General features: G+C 33.0%; 1 protein-coding gene across 12 annotated transcripts in view; it reads right to left on the minus strand.

Moving 5' to 3' along the window:
• LOC129804882 (potassium voltage-gated channel subfamily KQT member 4) overlaps positions 1–23,215 on the minus strand; it is a 343,722-nt gene that overhangs the window by 280,684 nt on the left and 39,823 nt on the right. The window lies entirely within an intron of this gene.

Consider the following 23,215-nt stretch of genomic DNA (forward strand, 5'->3'; position numbering starts at 1 on the left):
GTATTATCAAGATTTCATGCGTATGTGATATATTTATTTAAGTTCACATCTCTAATGAGTTCATCTCTTTTGATCTCTAACATCACTTGAGATAGAGACTTTTGCGGGAGAAATGAGCCTGTTATAAAATATTTATCCAACTCTCATACAGTTACATGCTTATGCTACTATAAATTAATCTTGGATTTTTGGGCTTTATTCATTCACGTGAAACTCCTCAATTAAAGTACCTATAGGATTTAGTATGCATGAACAACTATTGTGTTAAGCTTTTAGAACTAGAAGAGCAACTATACTACATAGGAGGGAGCTTTAAATTTTTGATTTACTCAAGCTTCACCAAAGCAATAATATAATAGTTTAAATAGTCATTGGTATTCCATCCTCATTCAATTTAAGCTGTAAGAAGGAAGTTTCAGCATAATACTACTACAAATTTCATTGATTAGCAAGAAATTTTGTACAATTACCGACACTTCTCCGACCTAAACAATATCGTGTGAAACACTGCTAAGAATTTGGTAAATATTAACACTGTATGCAAGAGCTTTTCAGCTACTTACTAAACATCATGAACTTCCAATATTGACTTTGCACCCAAATTAAAATAAATCGCACAAATAACTGGGTTTCCTTGTGAAATTGTCATTTAATTCATTAGTCTAGCAAACATCTAAAATTGGACGTGTCTAAATAAATAAATTGAATTATTTTTTTACGACTGAACTTATCAAGTTCGTCTGCGGAGATAAGTTTGATAAGCACAATTATTCATTCTAAAGTTCAACTCGCAATCCAATTAGCACATAATTATCAAAGTTTTTGGAAAAAGAATCTCAGCTTCTATAAGCTTATTAGGTCAGCTGTGAGCAATGCTGTGGGGAATTTTGTTGCAATATGATAAAGTTATTTGATAAATTTAAACACTTTGATTGAGTAAATTCTTGAAAACCATTCGAAAATGCGATCCATATCAATCACTAAGAGGTTCATAGAGGGCTTGGCAATAATGTTCAGACTGTTACAGAAATCCCCTACAGGACTTATCACTGCTCCAAAATTTTTATATTCCAGACATGGAATATAGAGCATGGTCAAAAGACGTAACTTATCACGATGAATATTCCAATCTTGACCTGAAACTATTTTAGCAAATAGTTCTCCTGAGACTGAAAACTATCACTAAATTTTCATGTTATTTACATTTCCATCTGTTGCATCCAATTGATTTTCAATTTAAATTTCAAAAGGAGCTTAATAGTCTCTCTAGATAAATATAGGGGAATGTTGGCATGGTTCGCATAGAGTGAACCATAAAACAACGCAAATTTTCTCTTTGTTTATAGAGAGCTACTTCGTCATTTTTAGCCATAAGATAGATAATTATTAAGCTCATGAAACAAGATGAAAAATGATCAGTCAGCTCTTTGCAAACAAAGAGAAAATTCACATCGTTTGAAGGTTCACTCTGTGCGAACCATGCCTACATTCCCCTAGGTAAGGAGATATGTAAATCTTACATCTAAATTGCTTTAAAAAACAGTTTAAATTAGTTAAACTCTTAATTTTTCAGAAATTTCTACATTTTAGGAACAGTAATATTTTTTTATAATATGCGATGGGTAAGCGTCCGAGGCGTTCGGAGAAGCTTTAACTCCCGAGAATGAACTCCGCGGAAATATTCTTTCTCGAAGGTTTTTTGAATCGAAATTCGATGAAAAATATACACTCTAAATAAGAGCGAGACCGGCTAATGTGTTGAAAAAATGTTTTTTTAATTCTAAAGTACCTACATTGATATGTTGTATTCCTTGAGGACCAAGATGCTTTACCACTAATAAATGCATTCAGTCATCACCGAAATTAATAATGGCCTTGCCCTTCTGATTCACATTTTTCACTAAATTTCCAACATTTTTCGATCAGGACTTCGAAATGAGACGAATCCGTTCGGTCAGATCCTTAAAAAATCACACTCTCTTTCCTAGAATCATGAGCTTAATTTTGCTGCTCCTTGTCACAATGTTAAGGTTATGTTCCACTTAAACAAATTGATAATTTGTTTAAACGTATCCCGACTTTGCCTGTTACGCCACGTTCTGGAAATTAATAGAAATATTTTCAGCTTTAAATTATAAGTTCACTTGAGGACAAATAATTTTTGGAGTTTTCAGTGAAATTTGTACGTCAATGGTTAAAACGCTACCTGAGCAAACTGATTTTGACGTTTATTCGGTTTCAAACGGTTCTTGCACACCCCTGGTCTAATCCATCGAAAGTCACATTATATCTCTGTGTAAAAGATATTACACATTTCACCTTCCACTCAGAGGGTTAGCCCTAGGGACAAAGCGCAGTGTGTACCCAATCAGTCTTTAGGAAATTCATAATAACAGCTAAGACTTTAGCCGCGGAAGTGAAAGACTAATGTCTTACAATAGCAAAACGAATGAAGAGGGAGAGGAACAAAAGCAAGAGATTTATCCTGAAATAATGTCGTTTTAGGAAGCGGTCATCGAAGACCGTAAGTCAATATCTCTCACCGTTTGGATTTTATATAAATCATAAGGCTAATAAAACGCGAAAAGTAGTATTTTCAAAATATGTCCATTACCGTTACTTTAGGGATGCAATACCGATTGTGGCTGATGCAGTCGGGTTTGAAATTTCAAGGCCCTTCAAACAAATCCAAATTTGATTAAATCGGTTAAGAAATATGCCATTGAGGGTGGTGGTTCAATTTTAACTTTGCATAATTCAAAATGATGATTTTTTCGGTCATAGGTAACTATGAACGAAATGTTTACCTTCAAAACAACATCCGAAAAAGAATGAAATCCGTTAGGACAACTTTCAGATAAGTAAAAAAAAATTATTTGGATTAAGAGGAAGTGGTTTGGGTAAGTTGATTTGCTAGAGAATGTTGACTTGTTACCTTTTGGAAGCCAGGATAGTGATAAGTTGAAAACAAACAGATTGTACACTCAGTTCCGGCATTATACACTTCGGGATTATGCACCTGACGAGATTCCCAGCAAAACTTCGATCTGCAATTCTGCACTTTTGAAATTTTAACGTTTCTTGTCATTCAATCGGATACTTCGTGTGGCTTCGGGATAGTCGTACGACTTCGTGAGCATCGCGAATTTCTTTCGTGTTTTCTAACCATTTCCTTTCCCTTCGTATTTTCTATTACGGCTGATTTAATAATATTGTATTATAACATTATAATAATATTGTAAAAAACGAGAGTATTCACGTAAAATTGTTGAATAAAAATTGAATTTTAAATAAATTGAAATACATATTTTTATGTAGTTAAAATAATGTTTAGAAACATTAGAAAGGGTAGAAGAAATGTAGAAATCATCTAAATACTCTAAAGAAATTCTGCCGATAATTTTAAAATTTTCTATAGAAATTCTGCAGAAAATTCTGCAGAATTTTCATACAACGATCGGATCCACCTTAGAACAAAATTCTGCAGAAATTCTGCTGATTTTTCGGCAGTTAGTAATTCAAATCTGACGAATTTCTGCAGAATTTGCCGGGTGGGTTATGCACATACAATTATGCAAGTTTGCCTACTTTTGGGAGTCAATTTACGAAATCATTTTTGAAATACGCCTAAATGTATATTATTTTGCGACGCAGAAAATTTGAAAACATTTGGCTACTTTTTTAGAATAAAACTTTAATTTCTTTCATTAAAGGAAACATTTTTAGATATTCTAACAATTTATTGAAGAACTTTGGCCAAAGAATACTGTTTGTTGATGAATTTCTTTTAAACAGGTGAATCTTATTGTTATGACTACTTTTACTCCGCGCGAAATTTTCTCGATGCAGAAAACCATTTCGTGCGTTTTTTTCGGTTCCGAAAATGTGCATAATCCCGGGACTGTGAGTGTATATATTACTCTCTCGTGAAGTTTGAGCAGTAAAATTGTTTTAAAAAAATCGCGTCCTTTTCTTTTTTCAAATTCTTTCTTCTATCCCATCATTCTGTCTCAAAATTGGACTGGATTAAGTATAATTTCGTGTGATGTTCAAAAGAAGAAGAGATGTGTGCGAAAGAGTGGAATAGACAAATGAAAGGCTTTTAAGAAAGAAAGAGATGTGAATTTCGACTTCATGACATTTTCCTGATCTAAGAAGTGTGCCATAGGAATAAAAACAAAAAAAAAGAATGACCACAATAGTTAAAATATTTTAGTAATCTGATGCATCTTTTAGATCAGGAAAATTTCATGTAAGCGAAATTCACATCCCTTTCTTATATAAATGTTTTGATAATGTCTATCTCATTCTTTCACACTCCAAATTCGATTGAGCTAAATTAAATTTGCTGTCCGTGTGTTGTTTAAAACAAGAAGAATTGTGTGAAAGAGTGAGATAGATATGTGCAATAGGTTTGAGAAACAGATGTAAATTTCGACTTCATGAAATTTTCCTGATCTAAAACGTGTACCTGAGCCATAGCAGTATAAAATTAAATTAGGACATTAAAATGTCAAATACAAATTTTCCTACTGATTAACTTGATTTCCTGACTCAATTTTATTTTTTTGTGCTTTTAGTACACCTTCAAAATCAAGAATATTTCAACAAATCAAAATTCATATACCTCTCTTACTCAAACGTTTTGCGTATGTCAACTCCACTCTTTTGTATTTCAATTTATTTGAACTAAATTAAATTTGTTATGCTTAAAGGAAGAAAAGACTGGAAATAAATGGAATAAAATATATAAATCGTTTGAGACAGAACGGAATGAGAATTTCGATTTCATGAAATTTTCCTGATCTAAAAGACCTGACAGAGAAAATATTGTTCGTTTTTAATGTGTTCTTGATCTAATTTGATATTTTTATTGGTAAATAGAATAAGATTTTTACTATTTTTTCATTTATTCTTGAAAATAGTAAAAATGTCAGAAAATATTATTGGGTGCAGTTTTTTCTTAATTAAATTCATGGTTAATAATTTGTGCAAATTGGACGTTAAATATTAATTTGGATTGTCGACTGAAAGTGGATAAAATGATAGTGAAGCGCAAAATTTTACATGAATAAGGGAAATAGTACAACTTATTTCAAAGTATTGATTCTAAATATATGTTTGTGATTAATTCTAAGAAAAGATACAAAAATTATATTACTGTGAGTTTGACTTTTTGCTGAGTGTACGACTTAAAGTCCTTAATCCAATCTAATGCACTGAAAATCGATTTAGTAACTTTCCATTTAGGGATTATAAATTATTGCTTCATGAAATTCATCCATTAATACTTCGATAAGATTGCGAAGAAATTATCATAGTACAAAAACATACGATTGATAAGTGCATTGGTAATTAACTTTCAATATTAAAATTTCGTTTTTGGTGTATAAATTAAAATTTTTGTTCCAAATGACCCTCGCAGCTGTTATTTAATCAATACGTATGCACTTTCGATGAACAAATTTTCGTAAAGTACGTTTAATACTGATTATAATGATGCAATTTAAATGATTGAATTTTGAGTAGCACGGTACCTTTGAGGATATTAAATGTCCCAAGAGGATATCATTGACATTTGAGTCTGCAGATATCGTCTAATGGGAGACAGAAATTTATGCATGAATCCTCAATAAAGCTTAATGCATTTGGGAAAACTCATTCCAAACCAGTTATAAAGAAAATCAATCTATATTCAGAAAAAGCATTTTCTCATGGAAAATGCATCTCATTTTTCGACGAATGAATATTGGAGAAGATTGCCATTGTGAACTCTTCATGAACGAGTTTTTGGGTTAAGGATCATGGATTGATTAATGAATCTGTGACAAAGACTTTGATTCTTTTCCTCTCGCATCATTTACTTCGAGAATTTTCTGCAAGATATGCTCAATGCATTTTGTATTATGGATTAAGATATATCCCCCGCAAAGTAAAAAGTGAACCCTTTTGTAAAGATTCAGTTGAATGTGCGAATATTTCTAGACAATATCTCTGCAATATCATGATCTTCATCCTCTTGAGATTTAAAGACGGTGCCCCCAGGCAACTTTACAGCAAATCAGTCAATCAATCTCGACAAATCAATTCATTATAGTCAATTTCTATCACATTACACGTCACTCACTCACAAAACACCTTTCACATGTATGGGGAAAACATCGCATTATCCCAAAGCTTTCCAAGCACAATGAGGGTAAGATTTAAAAACAGATAAAAAGGTTCTGCCAAAGCACAAGAACAATCGACAGAATTCATATCTATCGCACAATTGTTGTTTATAGGAATGCTTTAGTTTAGGTTCATTGGTACCATCGGTACCTCCTATTGTAATCGACATGAAAATTTATGTGATAAAAAGAACCCCAGAATAGGAAAGAGGATGATTTGAGTTCCCTGAAATACGGAAATGACTACCCCTCTAAGAACTTATCGAATTTACGATTAGTTCTTCCGAATTTACTACACAAAAAATTTTAAATTTATCATATGACATTGTGATACTATTACAGAATTCCCCTACTGATCAGACGATCCTTTAGCATTGGCACTGAAAAATAACTCAGCCTCATAGGTGAAGAAAGAGATTACCAGAGCCCTAATAAGTATTAGTCTTGTACCCTATATGGGGGATGAATACTTAGTGCCGTCTAAGAGTACGCAACGCAGGGTATGAAAAACCTTTTTGCAAATCTCAGCCGCATGGTCAGACCAAGTGAGGGTTTCATTGAAGATGCTCCCCAAGTTTTTGGCCCTAAAAACAAAAGAGATAATCTCATTCCCTAGAAACAGAGGATAAGGATCGGGATTCCTCCACCTTGTAGGGGAAAGTCGCCTGCCTTTGAATGCTTCAATTTTTCTCTTATTTCCCAAAGCTAAAGTTCCATTTTGTTAACCGAAGTTAATAGAAAATAGTTAATATTATTAACATGGTTCACAAAATAAAATTTTCTCTCAGGGAAATAAGAGAAAAATCGAGTGAAAAATGAGCCTACCAAAGTGGTTGACCTTTGACCTTCAATAATTCAAAATGACAAATTTTCCGGTCATTGGTATGTTTGGGTGAAATGTTCACCTGGACTGCCTCGAAAACATATCCAAAAATGATTGAAAAAGCTTGGGCCAATTTTGAGAAAAACCGAAAAGCATGGTTTTTAGGGGAGGGGAGGGGAATAAGAGAAAAAGGAGAAAAACGTCTAGAAATATTGCTTGTTTATTGGGAGTCATCGAAGATCGGAAATCGACATCTCTTACCGTTTGACCTCTAGCTCGAGAACAAATTTAAGGTCAAGTAAAAAAATTTTCTGAAAAAAATTATTCAAAATCGGTACTTAACCGGTTCATTAGCGATCAAGACCGATACAGCTGGGTTCAAAATTTCAAGATCTTTCCAAAAAATCCAAATTTAATCAAATCGGTTGAAAAATGGGCCCTCCAAAATGGTTGACACCTTTGACCTTCAATAATTCAAAATGGCAAATTTTCCAGTCATATGGATGTTAGTGTGAAATGTTCGCCTGGACTACCTCTAAAACACATCCGAAAATCATTGAAAAAGCTTGAACCAATTTTGAGAAAAACCAAAAAACATGGTTTTGGGGGGATAGAGGGGGGGGGTGGGAGGGGAAAAAACGTCAAGAGATTTTGTTTTTTTATTGGGGGTCATCGAAGACTGGAAGTCGATAGCTCATACCGTTTAAGCTCCAGAACAGTGACAGCTAGAAAAAAAACGATTATATAACTGCTCTCTCTTTGAGTTCGAGCAGTAAAATTGAAACATTCAAAGACTGCCGCATTGAAAGGCAGACCACTTACCCTTATGCACAATTAGTGCTTGAGACTCAGGATTCAGAACGAGACCATTGCATTTGATTGCAGATTGCGGTAAATCTATTCCACATCCCTCTATCCAGAATTTTGAAATATGTACATATTTTCAATTGACACAAATTTTGTTTAAAAATAATCATAGTTTCTGTTCTTAATTCATAATGTGATCATCGATAACGAAAGTGAAAGGTTTTGCATTATGCTAAAACTAACTTCCAAACCCTATTCGATTACTTTTTAGCCCCTACACTTTAGAGAAATTTATATCCATATTGAAGAGTTTTTCCTACACAAGCGTAGGGAATTTACTTCAATATGGACATAAATTTCTCTATTGTGTAGATAGAGGCCATAAAACTGAAAGCAAATTTTAAATTATAATAAGTATAATAATTCGCAAAAACGGTCATATTTTAGAAAACTATAGATCGTTGATTCTGACCACGAATTATTTTAACAAACGCCAACTTTTTGTTAGGCTTTTAGAGGTTAGAGAATTGTACCCAGCGTACCCATATGGTTCATATGATCCCAAGCATCCTAATGGCGAAATTTCTCCTATGTTTTTGAATATAAATATGGCTTCGCAATATATTTTGAAAACTGGACACTTTCCCCTAATTTTTAAAATGGACAAATAATCCTAGAACGGATCTAGGATAGAATGGATCTATGCTATAGGGGCGAAACTTTTGAGAAAACAAAAAAAAATGGCGGTACTCAAAAGGGCGAAAAGAGGGTTGGGGGAGGGAGTCAATGCACCAAGTTGCAATTTTCATCCGATATATAACCCTTGCCGAAAACCGCAAATCGTTATTTTTCCTAGTTCGGGAGATATTAAGCTCCAAAAAGCGAACAGCCGGGAACATTACTTAGCCAGCCATACATATATTCGTGTATTCGTGTTCAGGAAGTGGCGAAAGACATTTTGGCAAAGTTTGGAATCAATCGGAAGACATGAGATTTTGTGATGATTTATGGCCTCTACACATTGGGAGCAATTTTTGTCAAAAATTGCTGTCAAAAAATGCCATGCACTCTCCCTTCGAACATTAATGGCTTCGAATAATGTGAATTTTCTTCTATTTTTCTTAAGAGACTTACATATCTTATACTCTATAAAAAATCGCACTCTACATCCCTGTGCCTTTGCGCTAGGTTTCTGCCATAAAATTGTAAACTTGCCATGTCAACTTTGTAAAAGTATTTTTTTTTCAAAGATTACACAGCCAATGAAGAAGCATTTCTGCCGTTTGGCTTCGGAGGCTGGTCAACAACGCTAAGACGGCGGCAGACGCATGGTAAGGGGGGAAATGTAGAGCTTGAATAAATTTATTATTATTATTATTATTTCTATTAATTATTATTAGTTAGCTCATCATCAATTATATTGATGCTGAGGACATTGATGCTGATATGCATCCTGTTCTAAATTACAAGCACTTTCCTTAAGTAACCTAAGTGTAACTCCAAGCAATTGTTTTATACTAATTTAGAAAGGTTAACAATAGAAATCTTATCCACCATAAGCTGATTTAAGCTTATTGTTGGTTCTCTATTCAGGCCAATGGCCAATACTAATGTATCTGGAATTCGAACCATATCAAAATTCATTGATCTGAAGAGCACAAAAGCTCAAAGAATATATTTGAGATATGAAGAATAAGTGAAATGATTTATTTAGACATCTAGCACTGCAATTAATCATTTTCATTTGAACCAAAAAAAAATTCATTTGCTCACTTAAGTTCAGTATATTTGACAATATTCATCTGCTTTACTTTCCCTATTCTCTATTTTTCGTAATCCTCTGGCTTTGCAGGATTTTCCTTATTTAACGTCCTTGAAAGTCTCATTTCTTCTGTTATTCTTACAATGCTAACAATACAGAGAAAAGCAATTGTTGGTATCCAAAACCATTGACCGGAATTATTTGTTAGTTTGCGGGGTTGGTTGGAGAGTTTTTTTGGGGTGTAGCTTGCAACATTGTTCATTTGTGGAAAAGCGAAATGATGGTAGAAAAGGGAAAAGTATGAAAATTTGCTGAGAAGAATCTCAAAAGCTTTATAACATTGACCAATATCTAGAAAAATGCCAAAGTTTTCATTACAAATACATTTCCTCTCTTGGAAGATTTTCCCAAGAAAGCAAAATATTATTTACATGATAATTTTACGGCGCCAGCAAGATCTGTGCCAAATGGGCAAATATCTTTGTAGAATATTTTGTATAGGGGAGAGTGGAGCAAGAGGATTGATATCACTTGATGATATTAGAAATAGTAAAAAAAAATTTACTGTTCCAACACAAAGAGATAGCTGTAGGGGAAAGTGGGGCTACTTTGAGCTGTGGGGCTATATTGTTATACGATTTTTTCGCATATTTCTAATGGAAACTGAGTTTTAGCGTGATATAATTTCGATAGACAAAATAATTGTGGATCTAAATAAAATAATTGTAAGGACCAGCAGCATTCAGAAATAGGCGAAAAAGTCGTATAACAATCTAGCCCCACAGCTCAAAGTAGCCCCACCTCCCCCTATAATCCACTTTTTTCTACTTGTTACAGGAGTAGAGGTCAAACCGTAAGTGGTATCTGCTTCCAATCCTCAGTGACCCCCCCCTGCTCTTAAAAAACTCTTTATGGCCTCTACACATTGGGAGCAATTTTTGTCAAAAATTGCCTTTTTGAAGGAAATTCCCTGCAGCGTTGTAGGGGAAAACGTCAAATATCTGTCAAAAACGCAATTTTTGACGAAAATTGCTCCCAATGTGTAGACGCCTTTAGAGACGTTTTTCCTTCCCTCTAAAATCTTGTTTTTTGGTTTGTTTCCAAAACAGATCCAACTATTTGTTTTGTTTTCGGATATATTTTGAAAGTACCCCAGGTAAACAGTTCGTCCATATATACCTATGACCTATATTCGATATTTAGAGTTTTTCGAAATCTAAATTTAACAACTCTAGAGGGAGTATTATTCAACCGGTTTTTTTAAATTTGGATTCTATAGAAAGGTGCTGAAACTTCCAACCGTACTGTAACGGTTTCAGTCGATAAAGTACCCGTAAATGTGTTTTTTTTTATCTCGAATATAGCGTTTTTTGTTCGAAAGTTTGTTACCAGTATAAGTCAAGCGGTAAAAGATATCAATTTCAAGTCCTTGGTAACCTTCCATTAAGTCGAAATTATCTAGACTAGATATTTTCCCCCATTTCTGCCTTCCCCCCAAAAAACCTAAAACCATATTTTTTGGTTTATTTCGAAAACGGCTCCAACGATTTCATTTATTTTCGGATATGTTTAAGAGATAGCATAAGCAAACAATTCGTTCATACATACATATGATCGGAAAATTAGAAATTTCAGATTTTTCAAAGTAAAATTTTAACCGCTCTGGATCGATTATTTTTCAGTTGATTTAGTAAAATTTTAATTTTTTAAAATTTCGGTAAATAACCAACGCCATTGGAACGCTCAACTAAGCTTTATAACCAGATTTTCTTTACTGAAATAGTTTTCTAATGATCTTGCTTAAATTGGTAAACCGGTATACACCCAAATATAAAATACTAAAAGGGAGCAATCACGTAGAGAACTGTCTTGAGAACTAGAGTTACGAGATACACTTCCCGCTCTCTAATCCGGATCGGCGTAATCCGGACGAGTTATCGACGGTTACATTTAAAATAATTTTGAGGTCATGTATGCATGTCTGTTCACCAATGAAAATGAATTATCCTGTGACGTTTTTGTTTAATAAATGAAGTATAATAGCATAGAATTCTCTTATTATTTCTTTTTAATCTCTATTAAAACTTTTTTTCTAATTCTACAAAAAAACCTTGTATTATATTTTTGAGATGTTGAACAAATTTTAAAAATCCATTAGGATTACAAAGCGGACAACTGTCATTTTGTCTCCCAATCATCCGGATTACAAAGCGGGCACTGTACATGAAATTTCATGAATATAGATAAATGAAACTTTCCCTTTATCAAACAGCCCCACGGTCCCCTATTTCCAATTCTCTTAAACGATAATTTTATAAATCGCCCGCTACATTTTTGGTTACTTTCTACACTCTATAGAATTTCCTAAATCGGATATCAAAAACTTTTTGTAAAAATGAATAAGAAACATTCCATATTTTCACAGTTTGCAAAGAATGAGCAGTTAGGATAAAGAGCTAGATAAATACATTTAAAATAAATTGTAAAAGTTCCACAACTATTCCTTAAATTCGTATCAATTCAAAATATCAATTTTTAATTTAAAAATTCTCATCCAGAAATTACTGCACAATAAAATGTAATAAAATGACACTGAAAAACAACTTTTAGATAATAAATCACCACAAATATAATTATAGAGAAAGTGCAATATAGAACTGATTGAATGATAAATCTATAGAGTTTCTTAGTTCATCCACTTAAGGTTTCTCATCTCGGTTTTCGATTTTCGTTTAACAATTTGTCATTCTTCTTACACGAAGCTTTTCAAGCAAACAACTAAAGAGACCATTAAGGGATGGTAAAGTATGGGGTTTGTGCAAAAAAAAAACCTCTCGAAGGACTCAAGTCACAAAATAAACTACATAATTTTAGAGTACAATCCATAATACACCCTGACTTGCACATAAGAGTGCGCTTCAAATAAAATTCTTTAGATAAAATCTATGTCTATGGCATAGTACATGATGGCCCTATGTACTGTGACCATATAAAATTTCAATACTCATTTTACATAGAGCGACTCAAACTCGTAATTACTTTATAACCAGAGGGTTTACCATCTCAACATAAAACCATGTTCTTTACTGTTTTATAGTTTTTTTTTTATGGTTGAGAGTTGTATTCATTAACAGTACCAATATTAATTTGCATTAATTTTTTTTGCACAGTTTTAAAATATGCACCTAATTGGAACAGTTGTACTTCAGTCTAGATTCTATATAGTGCAGTCTAAAGAAAACCAATTTGCTGTATAATTTAAAAAAAAATAGGTGAATTAGTTTAGTAAAACTTTTTCAATTGAGGCAATCATTATTCAAAGGACCTCGAGATTAAACTCAAAAATTTATTTTTATTTCATAGTAATTGAAAAATTCCACCATTTCACTCAGTTGATGAAAGTAAAATTAATCAATGTATGCTAAACAGAAAAAAGAATCTATGGGAAATTGAAGCACCACTGGAACATGGGGTAGCACCGAACACTGAGATTTTTTAAATTAGATATTAAATCTCAGAGGACGAGACCCATATGAATTCATAGAAACTATAGGGATGCTTGTCCACTGAAGGAATGGTCGTTATAGTCCAAGTTCTTTAGAAATAAAAATGAGTGTTTGGTGCTACCTCATGCTTAGTAGTGCCGCAATTTGCATTACCTTTGAATTGAGGTACCTTTAAAATAGGGTTTTTTCCACGTATTCATAAATTAAACTGTACTTTACCATAATATATTTTAGCTCGACTGACCAATTGTCAAGCTAAATTACATTAATAAGGCCAGGTTTTATTAAAAAAAAAATAATAGAAAATCCCTTATTTCAAAGGTGCCTGAATTCAAAGTATCCCCACTTCCCCCTATAAAGGCAACACGACATTTTACTGCTCGAACTCCAGTATTTATAATCCCTCGATTTCCCCCCCACCCTCAAATTTCCACCCCCCGGAGACCAATTTTATCAATAAATCTTCACGTTTCAGACGATTTCTGAGAAATGTCGTCACGCTGTTTGTCCGTCTGTCCGTCCGATTGTCGCCAGTTCTAGAGGCCAAATGGTAAGAGATAGGGACTTGGGACCTTCAGAGGACCCCCCCCCCCCCCCCCTAAAGTCAGCCCAAGGATCGTTAACATGCCCCTCATTTTCCACCCACACCTCCCCTTACCCTCCAAAATCATGTTTTTTGGTATTTCTCGAAAACGCGTCGTGCAATTTTTTTTCATTTTAGAGATTATCCAGGCAGACATTTCGTCCTTATACGAAAATACCGTTGAATCATTTCTAAAAACGGTTTTTCAAGGTCAAAGGTTAAAAAGTCCCTTCAGAGCGCATTTATCAAGCGAATGGGGTCATCTTTGAGCTCGTTGGAAAGGTCTTGGAATTTCCGACAAAACTGAATCGGTTCCAATCGGTTTTGAACCGGTAATGAACCGATTCATAACCTATAACTATTCTTTATCTGAACATCAATTCTATTACTTTTAAAACTGTTTTTTGGGATCTTTTGAGAGATTTATGAATCAGTTCAGATCGGTTGGGAACCGGTAAACGGTAAATAATGCGAAAGTATTTTTGCGGTATAGCATCTAAGTCACGAGTTCGAGCATTCCGCAAAGCCTGGGACGCTTTGTCACCCCTTTTACTAAGAAGTATACAATTACATTAAAAATTGAAATAAGGTAAGTAAATTTTGACCTACTTTAAAATATTCAAGTTTCATAAAATTGAGCAAATTTTAATTAGTTGGTTCTAAAAAAGTCACTATGCAAATTATAGCGAAAAAAAAAAATTTGATCAGTATAAAAAAACAAGTTAAACTCAGAACTCAATTTATTAAAAATAATGAAATTTTCGTACGAGGTGCCACAAGGAAAAAAAGCGTTTTCATTTTGTCTACAACGAAAAAAAACAATATGTCCAAAATTTAATAAATATTTTGCCAACTACACACCCATGAGAAAACGTCATGCCACGCTTGAGAAAAAATAATTAGTTTTGACATAGAAGCATGGCTTATGGCAACATTTTAATACTTTTTTTATGGTCCTTTTGCTCAACTACATTTGACTAGAACATTTTTGCAAATTCTTTTTCCACATATACAATTGAGTCGAGTTAGCTGAGATTCTTTGCAATCTCAGCTTCTGTGGTCCGAGGTGAAATGCAACCTCGTCAGATCGGCCTCAAAATGTGCATGTACACGTTTTGACTCTCATAGATCACGAATATCATACCCGCCAAAAAACGATTTTCGTGGCCGTCCAGCCGGCCGATTCTACGTAGTAAAAACGCTTCTGGCGAGAGAATGGAAAGAGATATCGAGAAACGGTTTTCGACAAAGGTTAAATATCGGGTGGACGATATCCGATGGTGATATCAGATTCATCCCCCCACCCCCGTTTCCGCCATTTTGGAATACCACCAAATTTTTTTTTCTTTATAGCTCAGCCCCTATGGCATGGATCGAGCTCAAATTTTAGTATGTTATAGCTGAACCTAAGAGCTTTCGATTAGAAAAAAATTAAGCCCCCTGACCCAAGCTAGAAGGGGCCAAAAATTGAATTTTTAAATGAGTACCTTATTTTCGTCCCTAGGAGTCCTTTTTATTGACGAATTGGCAAATAATGTTTCCTGAATTACTCATCCTCTACGTAATAGCAAGTATTGTTAAGCCAAGCTCCTTAAAGCCCTTTATTAGAACGATTTTATTACTTAAAATCATATGGCCTCTATCAATCAAAAATTCTAGTTATTAAATAAAATTTTCTTACTGTTGAAGGCTTTAATTTGAAGGAAAAGACTAATTTGATCATTTTATTATCAATATAAACAATTTCTTATAAAAGAACGGTTCTAGTAATATTTAAAAATAAAAATACCTATTCAAATTTCCCCCCTATTTGTACCATAAATTCGAATTATCGACTGGTGTTCACGCACGCAGAAGAGTGAGTGCGGGTCACTATGATAAAAATGATCCTTGGGCAGACCTTTACTTGGCATAATAAAACTAGGCTTGTTGGACCAACCCCCCACCCACACCACCCCCTTTGAAAAAATACCTATTTAAATTTCCTCCACTGTATAATCCATTTTCAGATTTACATTGACATTCTCGTACAAAGTTTTGTTCTAGACTAAGAACTATAGAGATTCCTATAAAACATGGTAAGTGCACAGCATTAACTATGATTAACTATGATGAGCATTACTGCTCCTACTCAAAGAGAGAGCAATTATTTAGTCGACAAATTATCAGCGCCTTAGAGATTAAACGGTAAGAGATATCAACTTCCGGTTTTCGGTGACCCCCAATAAAAAAGAAAACGATATAACAATAATAATAATAATTTTATTGGATCATGCCCAGGATATAAAAAGGGAAAAAAACAATCGATCAGTAAAAAGTTCTAAATGGGCAGTAAAAAATTAAAAATGAGCAGTAAAATATCTAATTATGATCAGTAAAAACCTTAAATCTTCACAAAAATGGACCTAATTTAGATACTCAACATTTAAAATAGTTCCATATAAAGTATAAAGTCCTTTATTTTCCCTTTGCCAAAATTTGGACGAAAATATCACTGTTTCAAATTTTTTTGTTACTGATCAGTTTTAACTTTTTACTGCTCATTTATTCAATCCCTATAAAAAGTAACATGTAGGACTATACAATATAAATTTTATAGATATAGATAATTCGAAATTAACAAATAAAAAGGTGTGTAGCACAAAATATGATTTATTATGGGAGAATTTCAGAATATACACTCACTCCCGGCATTATGCACTTCGGGATTATGCACCTTACGAGATTATGCACATACAATTATGCAAGTTTGCCTAATTTTGTGAGTCAATTTACGAAATCATCTTTGAAATACGCCTGAATGTATATTTATTTTGTGACGCGGGAAATTTGAAAAAACTATGCTTATTTTTCAGTATAAAACTTTAATTTCTTTTATTAAAGAAACATTTTTAAATATTATAACCATTCTAACAATTTATTGAAGAATTCTGGCCAAAGAATACTGTTTGTTGATGAATTTCTTTTAAACAGGTGAATCTTATTGTTATGACTGCCTTTACTCCGCGCGAAATTCGGTCTACGGCCGATTTATTCAAAAGAAATCCCCTGCGAGTAGGCAAATTTTTTCGATGCGTAATGCCATTTCGTTCCTTTTTTTTTCGGTCCCGAAAATGTGCATAATCCCGGGACCGATTCTGTAAACGGTAAATGATGCAAAAGTACTTTCGAAGTATGGCATCTAAGACACGAGTTCGAGCACTCCGCAAAGTATGGGACGCTTTGACACCCTTTTTTGAAAATTATCCCTTTCTTTTTACAAATTGTTTTTTTGCAAAATATCTTGCATAAGTTACTAATGGAAAACATGTAAAAGATTATTAGTTAAAAAGCGACGAATTATTCTCAAAACAAACCATTGTACTTTGGGGTGATAATCCAATTTGTCTATCTGTCATCAAGCACTCTTTTGCCCTATTATATATTTTATCAAAACCAATTTAAAATATCTTTCTAAAATATTCCATTGGTTTTATTTCAACAAAAATTTTATTGATTTTTATAAATTTTATTTAGAATTTACCCTTTCTTCTCATTCATATGTAGGCCTTGTTTAATCTACCCTGCATATTCACGAATATACATAATGTAAAACATGTTAAAATGCAGAGAAACACACCGGGAGCATAGGGAAATGCAAATTTGCAAACACCGTGTTCAAAAGTGAATTCCAAAATACAAATTCCACGTGTTTGTGTTACCTAAAATAATATAGAATTTTGCTTTATGAATTCTATGTCATATACTTGGTCATATACTTGATATATCTCTCTTGGACTGTGTTGTCGTATAAGAATCACTTTAAATAACAATACAGCATTCTTATTATCGAAAATCGTGACAGTAGAAATGGGAAGCTTTCACTCATGTAACTTTTCTTTTATCGAAAAATTATGGGTTTGACGTGATTCTGGGATGGTCCATGAAATATTTATGATGTACCATAAAATCCATTAAATGGATATGGAATGAGGGACACACAACATGAGAATATATCAAAGCATCGACGGAGTATTTGTCGAAGGGATGGGCATTCATATTCTTCTAAAGATCGAGTATATAATGATTTTGAGGAAAACACAAATGACTTTTCAATGTTGTCACGTTAACAAGTATTCACCACAAAATTGCCAGCTAAATATTTCATGAACGTCTTTTTTCACAATGTGATCCTTAATACAAAAAACAAAGGGAAGAGTAGTAATATGAACTGAATTTGGACTTATGAGAGTTTTATAGTGTTCCACTGGAATATTCAAGCCCAAGCTCCTGGACAACTGCTCAATTGCCCAGAAAGTGGGCTGAAGGAAGAGCATTTATTGGAATATTATATAAAAACGGATTATTTTCATTAATTTTATCAAATTAGCATTTTGTAGGTCTTTTGGAAGATATCAAGATAATTATTGGAAATATAAACATTCCAAAAGGGAAATTAGCAAAACAGAGTATGGTGCAGAGTAGGGTACATGAAGATTACTTTTAAAGATGGAAATACAAAAGGCATAATACCTTACTTAATTTTTATCAAATAATTTGTTAAATATATTAAAAATTAAGAATTGCACACGTAATTTTATAAATTACTAAGGTAATGTTGTACATTGTGAAAAGAAGTACATTTTGGAAACTAATTTAGGATGTTTTGGAAATCATCGCAAACACTATGCAACACGGTTTTTGTCTCAGAGATCTCACTCGGTACTTTTGATAGAGTTGAGTCCCCTGATTAATAAAAAATAGATTGAATATGACAGCGAGCGAAATGACAACCTTTGTAAGGTTTCTGCCTTGCTTCATAGGTGATTTTATCCCCGAAAATAATGAAGCTTGGCTTCTTTTCCTTATCCTGTCTGAAATAGTTGATATAGTCTCTCATTGCTTGTTTGATGACAAAAATTAAAGAAATTGGACACTCTTATACAAAAACATTATAAGTTATATTATAAAGAACTTTTCGGTGATATGAAACCAAAGATGCATCATCATATGGTTCACTATGTCGCAGCTATAAAAATGCTTGGCCCTTTAAAATATTCTAATGTATAATACGCTTCGAAGCGAAACATCAGGAATATAAATCTATAGCTAAAAACACCAAGTCACGCAGAAACGCAGCTCTCACAATTGGCATAAAAGCCTCTCTAAAAGTCAGTAGTTATTTAATTTCGGGCTCGGTATTAGAAACTATTGTACTGTACTACTGTAAACGGTATTAGAAAATTACTTATAATATATCATCAGTATTTCCTGATTCGTTAACACGCGTAGTATCTGATATTGAATATTCTGATGTCCCTACGCAGACCAAAGTATTTAAAATAATAGATAATCTGAAATACAAGAACATTGAATATAAGAAAGATTTTTTTTTGAGTATAAAAAATTCTCATTCAACTCAAATATTTGCGATAAGTAGTTTCGTATTAAACGAAAATAAAAATGCTATTTATGTAGTTTGTAAAAATGTTCCTGCCAAGTTCCTAAAGCACCTTATGTGCTTCGAAATTAACCAAAGCGATATTGAAAAGCAAAAGACTGTAGTTATTAATATTGAAAATATTACTAGTTTTCCAGTGAAACTAATTACTCTACCAAACTATAAGACTGTTATACGGACAAAGGATTTTAAATAAATTGTAATTACAGTGGACTCTCGCTTATCCGTGAGGGCAGGACCAAAATGTCGTACGGATTTTGCGATTGATACACATCAAATTTTTGAAAATTTGTGACTGAATCGACATTGTTTCTAAACATGCATATTGTCCAAAAAAGTTTCAGTGAGAAAGAATTTGAGTAGATAGATCACATTTACTTTAACAAAAAGCCCCAAAATGTGGGGCAATATGTTAACAAAATTTCAAAAATTCAACTGTCTCACGGACTTTTTTATATTTATCGACCGGAAAATGAGTTCACGGATAAGCGAGAATCTACAGTACAATTAATTACAGTTACCAAACAAAAGACTCTAATTGTATTATTGTAGTATTATAGTTGTATTATATATTATATTATTATTATAGTTAGTATAAAATTAGTCAATTGTAATAAAATTACTTATAAATTAGTTAAAATTGTTAAAATTAAAATTGAAATGAAATATATCTAACGAATATAAAATATTTGTTACTTTCACTGACATTATGTGAATTCGCAAAAAAATACTACAGTGGAAAAAGTGAAATAATTTTTCTAAACTCTTTTAAGATTAAAAAAAAATTACATGAAAAGCCGTTGCATTAAAACTTATGAAGTTCTTTTTTATAGGACTTTGATTTGTAAATAAAATAAGAAAATTCCAGCTAAGGTTTTAACTGCAATATTTCTTATTTTATTACTAAACAATGTAATATAAAAAAAAACTATAAGTTTTAATTTGTGTTTTAAATGTAAATTTCATTTCAATCTTAAAAGGGATTGAAAAGTAGTCTTCCAGGGGTTTAGACAGGCGACGTTTTAATCTACTCTCGACGGGGTTCAAGCTTCACTCTTGCCAAGGTTTACTGAAAAAGGTTTGAGACTATACCCCTGACAGGGTTCAAGCTTTACTCCTGCCAAGGTTTACTGAAAAAGGTTTGAAAACATACCCTTGACAAGGTTTAAGCTTTACTCTTGCCACGGTTTACTGAGAAAAGGTTTTAAAATATACCCCTGACAAGGATTATGGTTTACTTTTGCCAGGGTTTGACGAAAATAGGGTTTAAAATATAATCGTGACGAGTATTGGTCTTCATTCCTGCCAATGTTTACTGACGGCAAGGTTAATCAATATCCATAACAGGATTTAACTTTCTACCTTTTCAGGGTTTGGTTGAAACAGGGTTTAAAAAATACTTGTAGATCAAACCTTGCCACGTTTAGGTTGAAACAGGGTTTGGCATCAGTTTGATAGACAAACCCTGTTTTACATACCCATTTAACCGTGGATTTTTTTGAGTTCCCTAAAGATAACTAAAAAATATCTTTTGAAACTTATGTAAAACATACATAAATTTTGAGATTCTTCTTTAAATCGACCGGAGGACCATCAACATAATTTTCATTTCCATCCCCAAATAATAATAATAACTATAATGACCAGCGCACAATAACTTTTGTTTGTAAACATGTTTTTAAATTTTCCTATGAAAGAGACCGAGATGACTAGATCTAGATCTCGCTCACTCTCATTGAAATGTCAAAAACATGTTTACAAAATAAATGTTATTGTGCGTTGGGCATAACCCTTATGACACCCCAATTTTATCCGATTTAATCGCAGGTTCGATTAACCGAAAACTCGATTTTCGATTAATCGATCTCGAATATTTTGAAAACTTAGACGATGTTTTTCTTCAAATTTTAATATGTTGTAGCTCAGGTCGAGACCTTTCCAACGGTGGATCGTACTCCTCCCTCGATGTTCCTTGACCCGAGCTATAACCAAAAATGTCTTGACCTGACCATATATTCGGTGTTTATAAAGCGATTTTGATGAAATTTTAGTATATTATTATTATTATTATTTATTTATTTTAATCAAAGCTGATAGGGTCCGCCCCTCTTACATAGTTTGATTAGAGGAATAAAAATAAAGTTACAAGCAAAGACATAAAATAATAGGCAAAAAAAATCAGAAATCCAAGATTAGCCCTACTCGATCTGGTAGAATCTAGCAATGCCAGCCAGTGAGGATCTGGCATGCAAGGGAAGGGAGTTGAACAAGACAACTCCGTCAACATATATATTGTATATGAGATCGAGATCTTTCTAATGATGGGTCCCATTCCTCTCTACACCAACCCACTGTACCCGGACCCTAACTATATCCATATGGACCGGACCCCTTCCCCACTCAGCCTATTTAAAATGGATAATGGCCAATGAAAAGCCTAGATAAGCTTATGGTAGTGGAAATTGTTTACAGACTACTTCGAAATACGCGCAGAACATTGAAAGATCTTTTGTATAAACAGTTTCCTATTAAATTAATTTCATAAATATATTTTTCCCTTTCACGTTATAGTCAGGATAAAAAAACTCAATTTGCGAGAGAAAGTTGAATTCGTGAAAAATAATTCACGTAAAAAAAGGATAAAATATAAAGAACCTCTTAAATAACTCTATTTTTCATCAAACAAGTTGCACTTTGCAATGCAATTTAGATTTTTCTCAGAAGCAATAATTTGTTAAAATTTTTCTAGAAAAATTCATACCATCAATTTTCTTCGACATTACCATCCCTCTTGGGAAAATTGACGCCCCAACTGGAATGGGGTATACTTGGAAGGAACAGTATCATATAATATAGAACTTTCATGAGCATCATGTGAGGTTCTTTTGATGGATAGGTTAGTGATCTTTCTCTTCTTTCCAAGCATTTCATTCTGTGGGAGTTCGTAACTTTTCTTGGATGTTCCAAAGAAAAATAATGGGAGGAGATTGTGAAGAGAAAAATGCCATTATTAGCATATAACATTACTAGAATCTCCCCAATGTATGAGCTGTTTATGTAAAATTTTCCGACTTTATTCCAAATCATGTTATATCTTCTATACACATATTTGCCAGGGCGACGTTCCCATCCCGTTTTTTAAGCAGCCATCAAGTATAATTCTAGTATTAATAATTCATGAAAAAAGGAACAACAAATCTTTTACGGAAGAAAAAATATTCCACCTATTCGTCATCTAATACACGCGTTCTGGGTGCTAGAGGTTTTTTCTTTCTTATCAATTCCTTTTCTAACCAAGTTTGAGGAAAAATCGTGAAAAATTCATTTTGTCCCAATCAATTTGCCAAGAATAAACATTATGTATTTTTATTATTCAATATCATATTGCTCAAAAAGCTCATGGAAAATTCACAAATATTGAAAAAGCTTCAAAAGTCGCACTTGCGTGACGACCCATTCCAATGTTACGAATTTTTTAGGGCAATGTTAAAGGACAAACAAGAAAGGCTCAAACAACCTTGCTCCTTGTAAAGTTTATTTCCCAATAATCTGCCAATTTTCCATACCAAAATATGTTTATTTGCAAAAAATAACAATCTAATGAATTAAACATTATTTCATACAGACAAAAGCTTCTTCAATATGCCAAGATTGAGATGATTCTTGAAAAAAGAAAGCAGAGAAATGCCTTAACAAGGTACTTAATCCTCTAAAAGCCTCCGAAGTTTCTAAAAAAAATGCAAATGACTTGTTGATCTTTTCTTCCTTCTTTAATGTTCAAATTAATTAAAAATAAATTGATACTGTGATTTTAATACAAACTTTGAAATTACTTTTAAAAGTAAATACAAATATATGAGAATTTTATAATTTAAAGATCGGTCCGATGGGTTTTGATTTAATAGACAATACCAGGTAACCTTTAAATCTGGTAATGAGAGGTAGGACTAATTTAATGTAAGATAGATAGACAAAACAATACTGGACCTGGATTTAAATTAAATTATGGTAAAGCCCAGCTTTCTTTAGAAATATACGATAAATCGTATTTCAATGTAGCCTTATGCCGGCTTCAGACTGGAAGTTTAGCCCAGTTCCCAAAGGTCCCAAAAATCTGAATACCA

Source organism: Phlebotomus papatasi, chromosome 2 (genome assembly GCF_024763615.1).
Source record: "Phlebotomus papatasi isolate M1 chromosome 2, Ppap_2.1, whole genome shotgun sequence".
Classification (NCBI taxonomy): Eukaryota; Metazoa; Arthropoda; class Insecta; order Diptera; family Psychodidae; genus Phlebotomus; species Phlebotomus papatasi.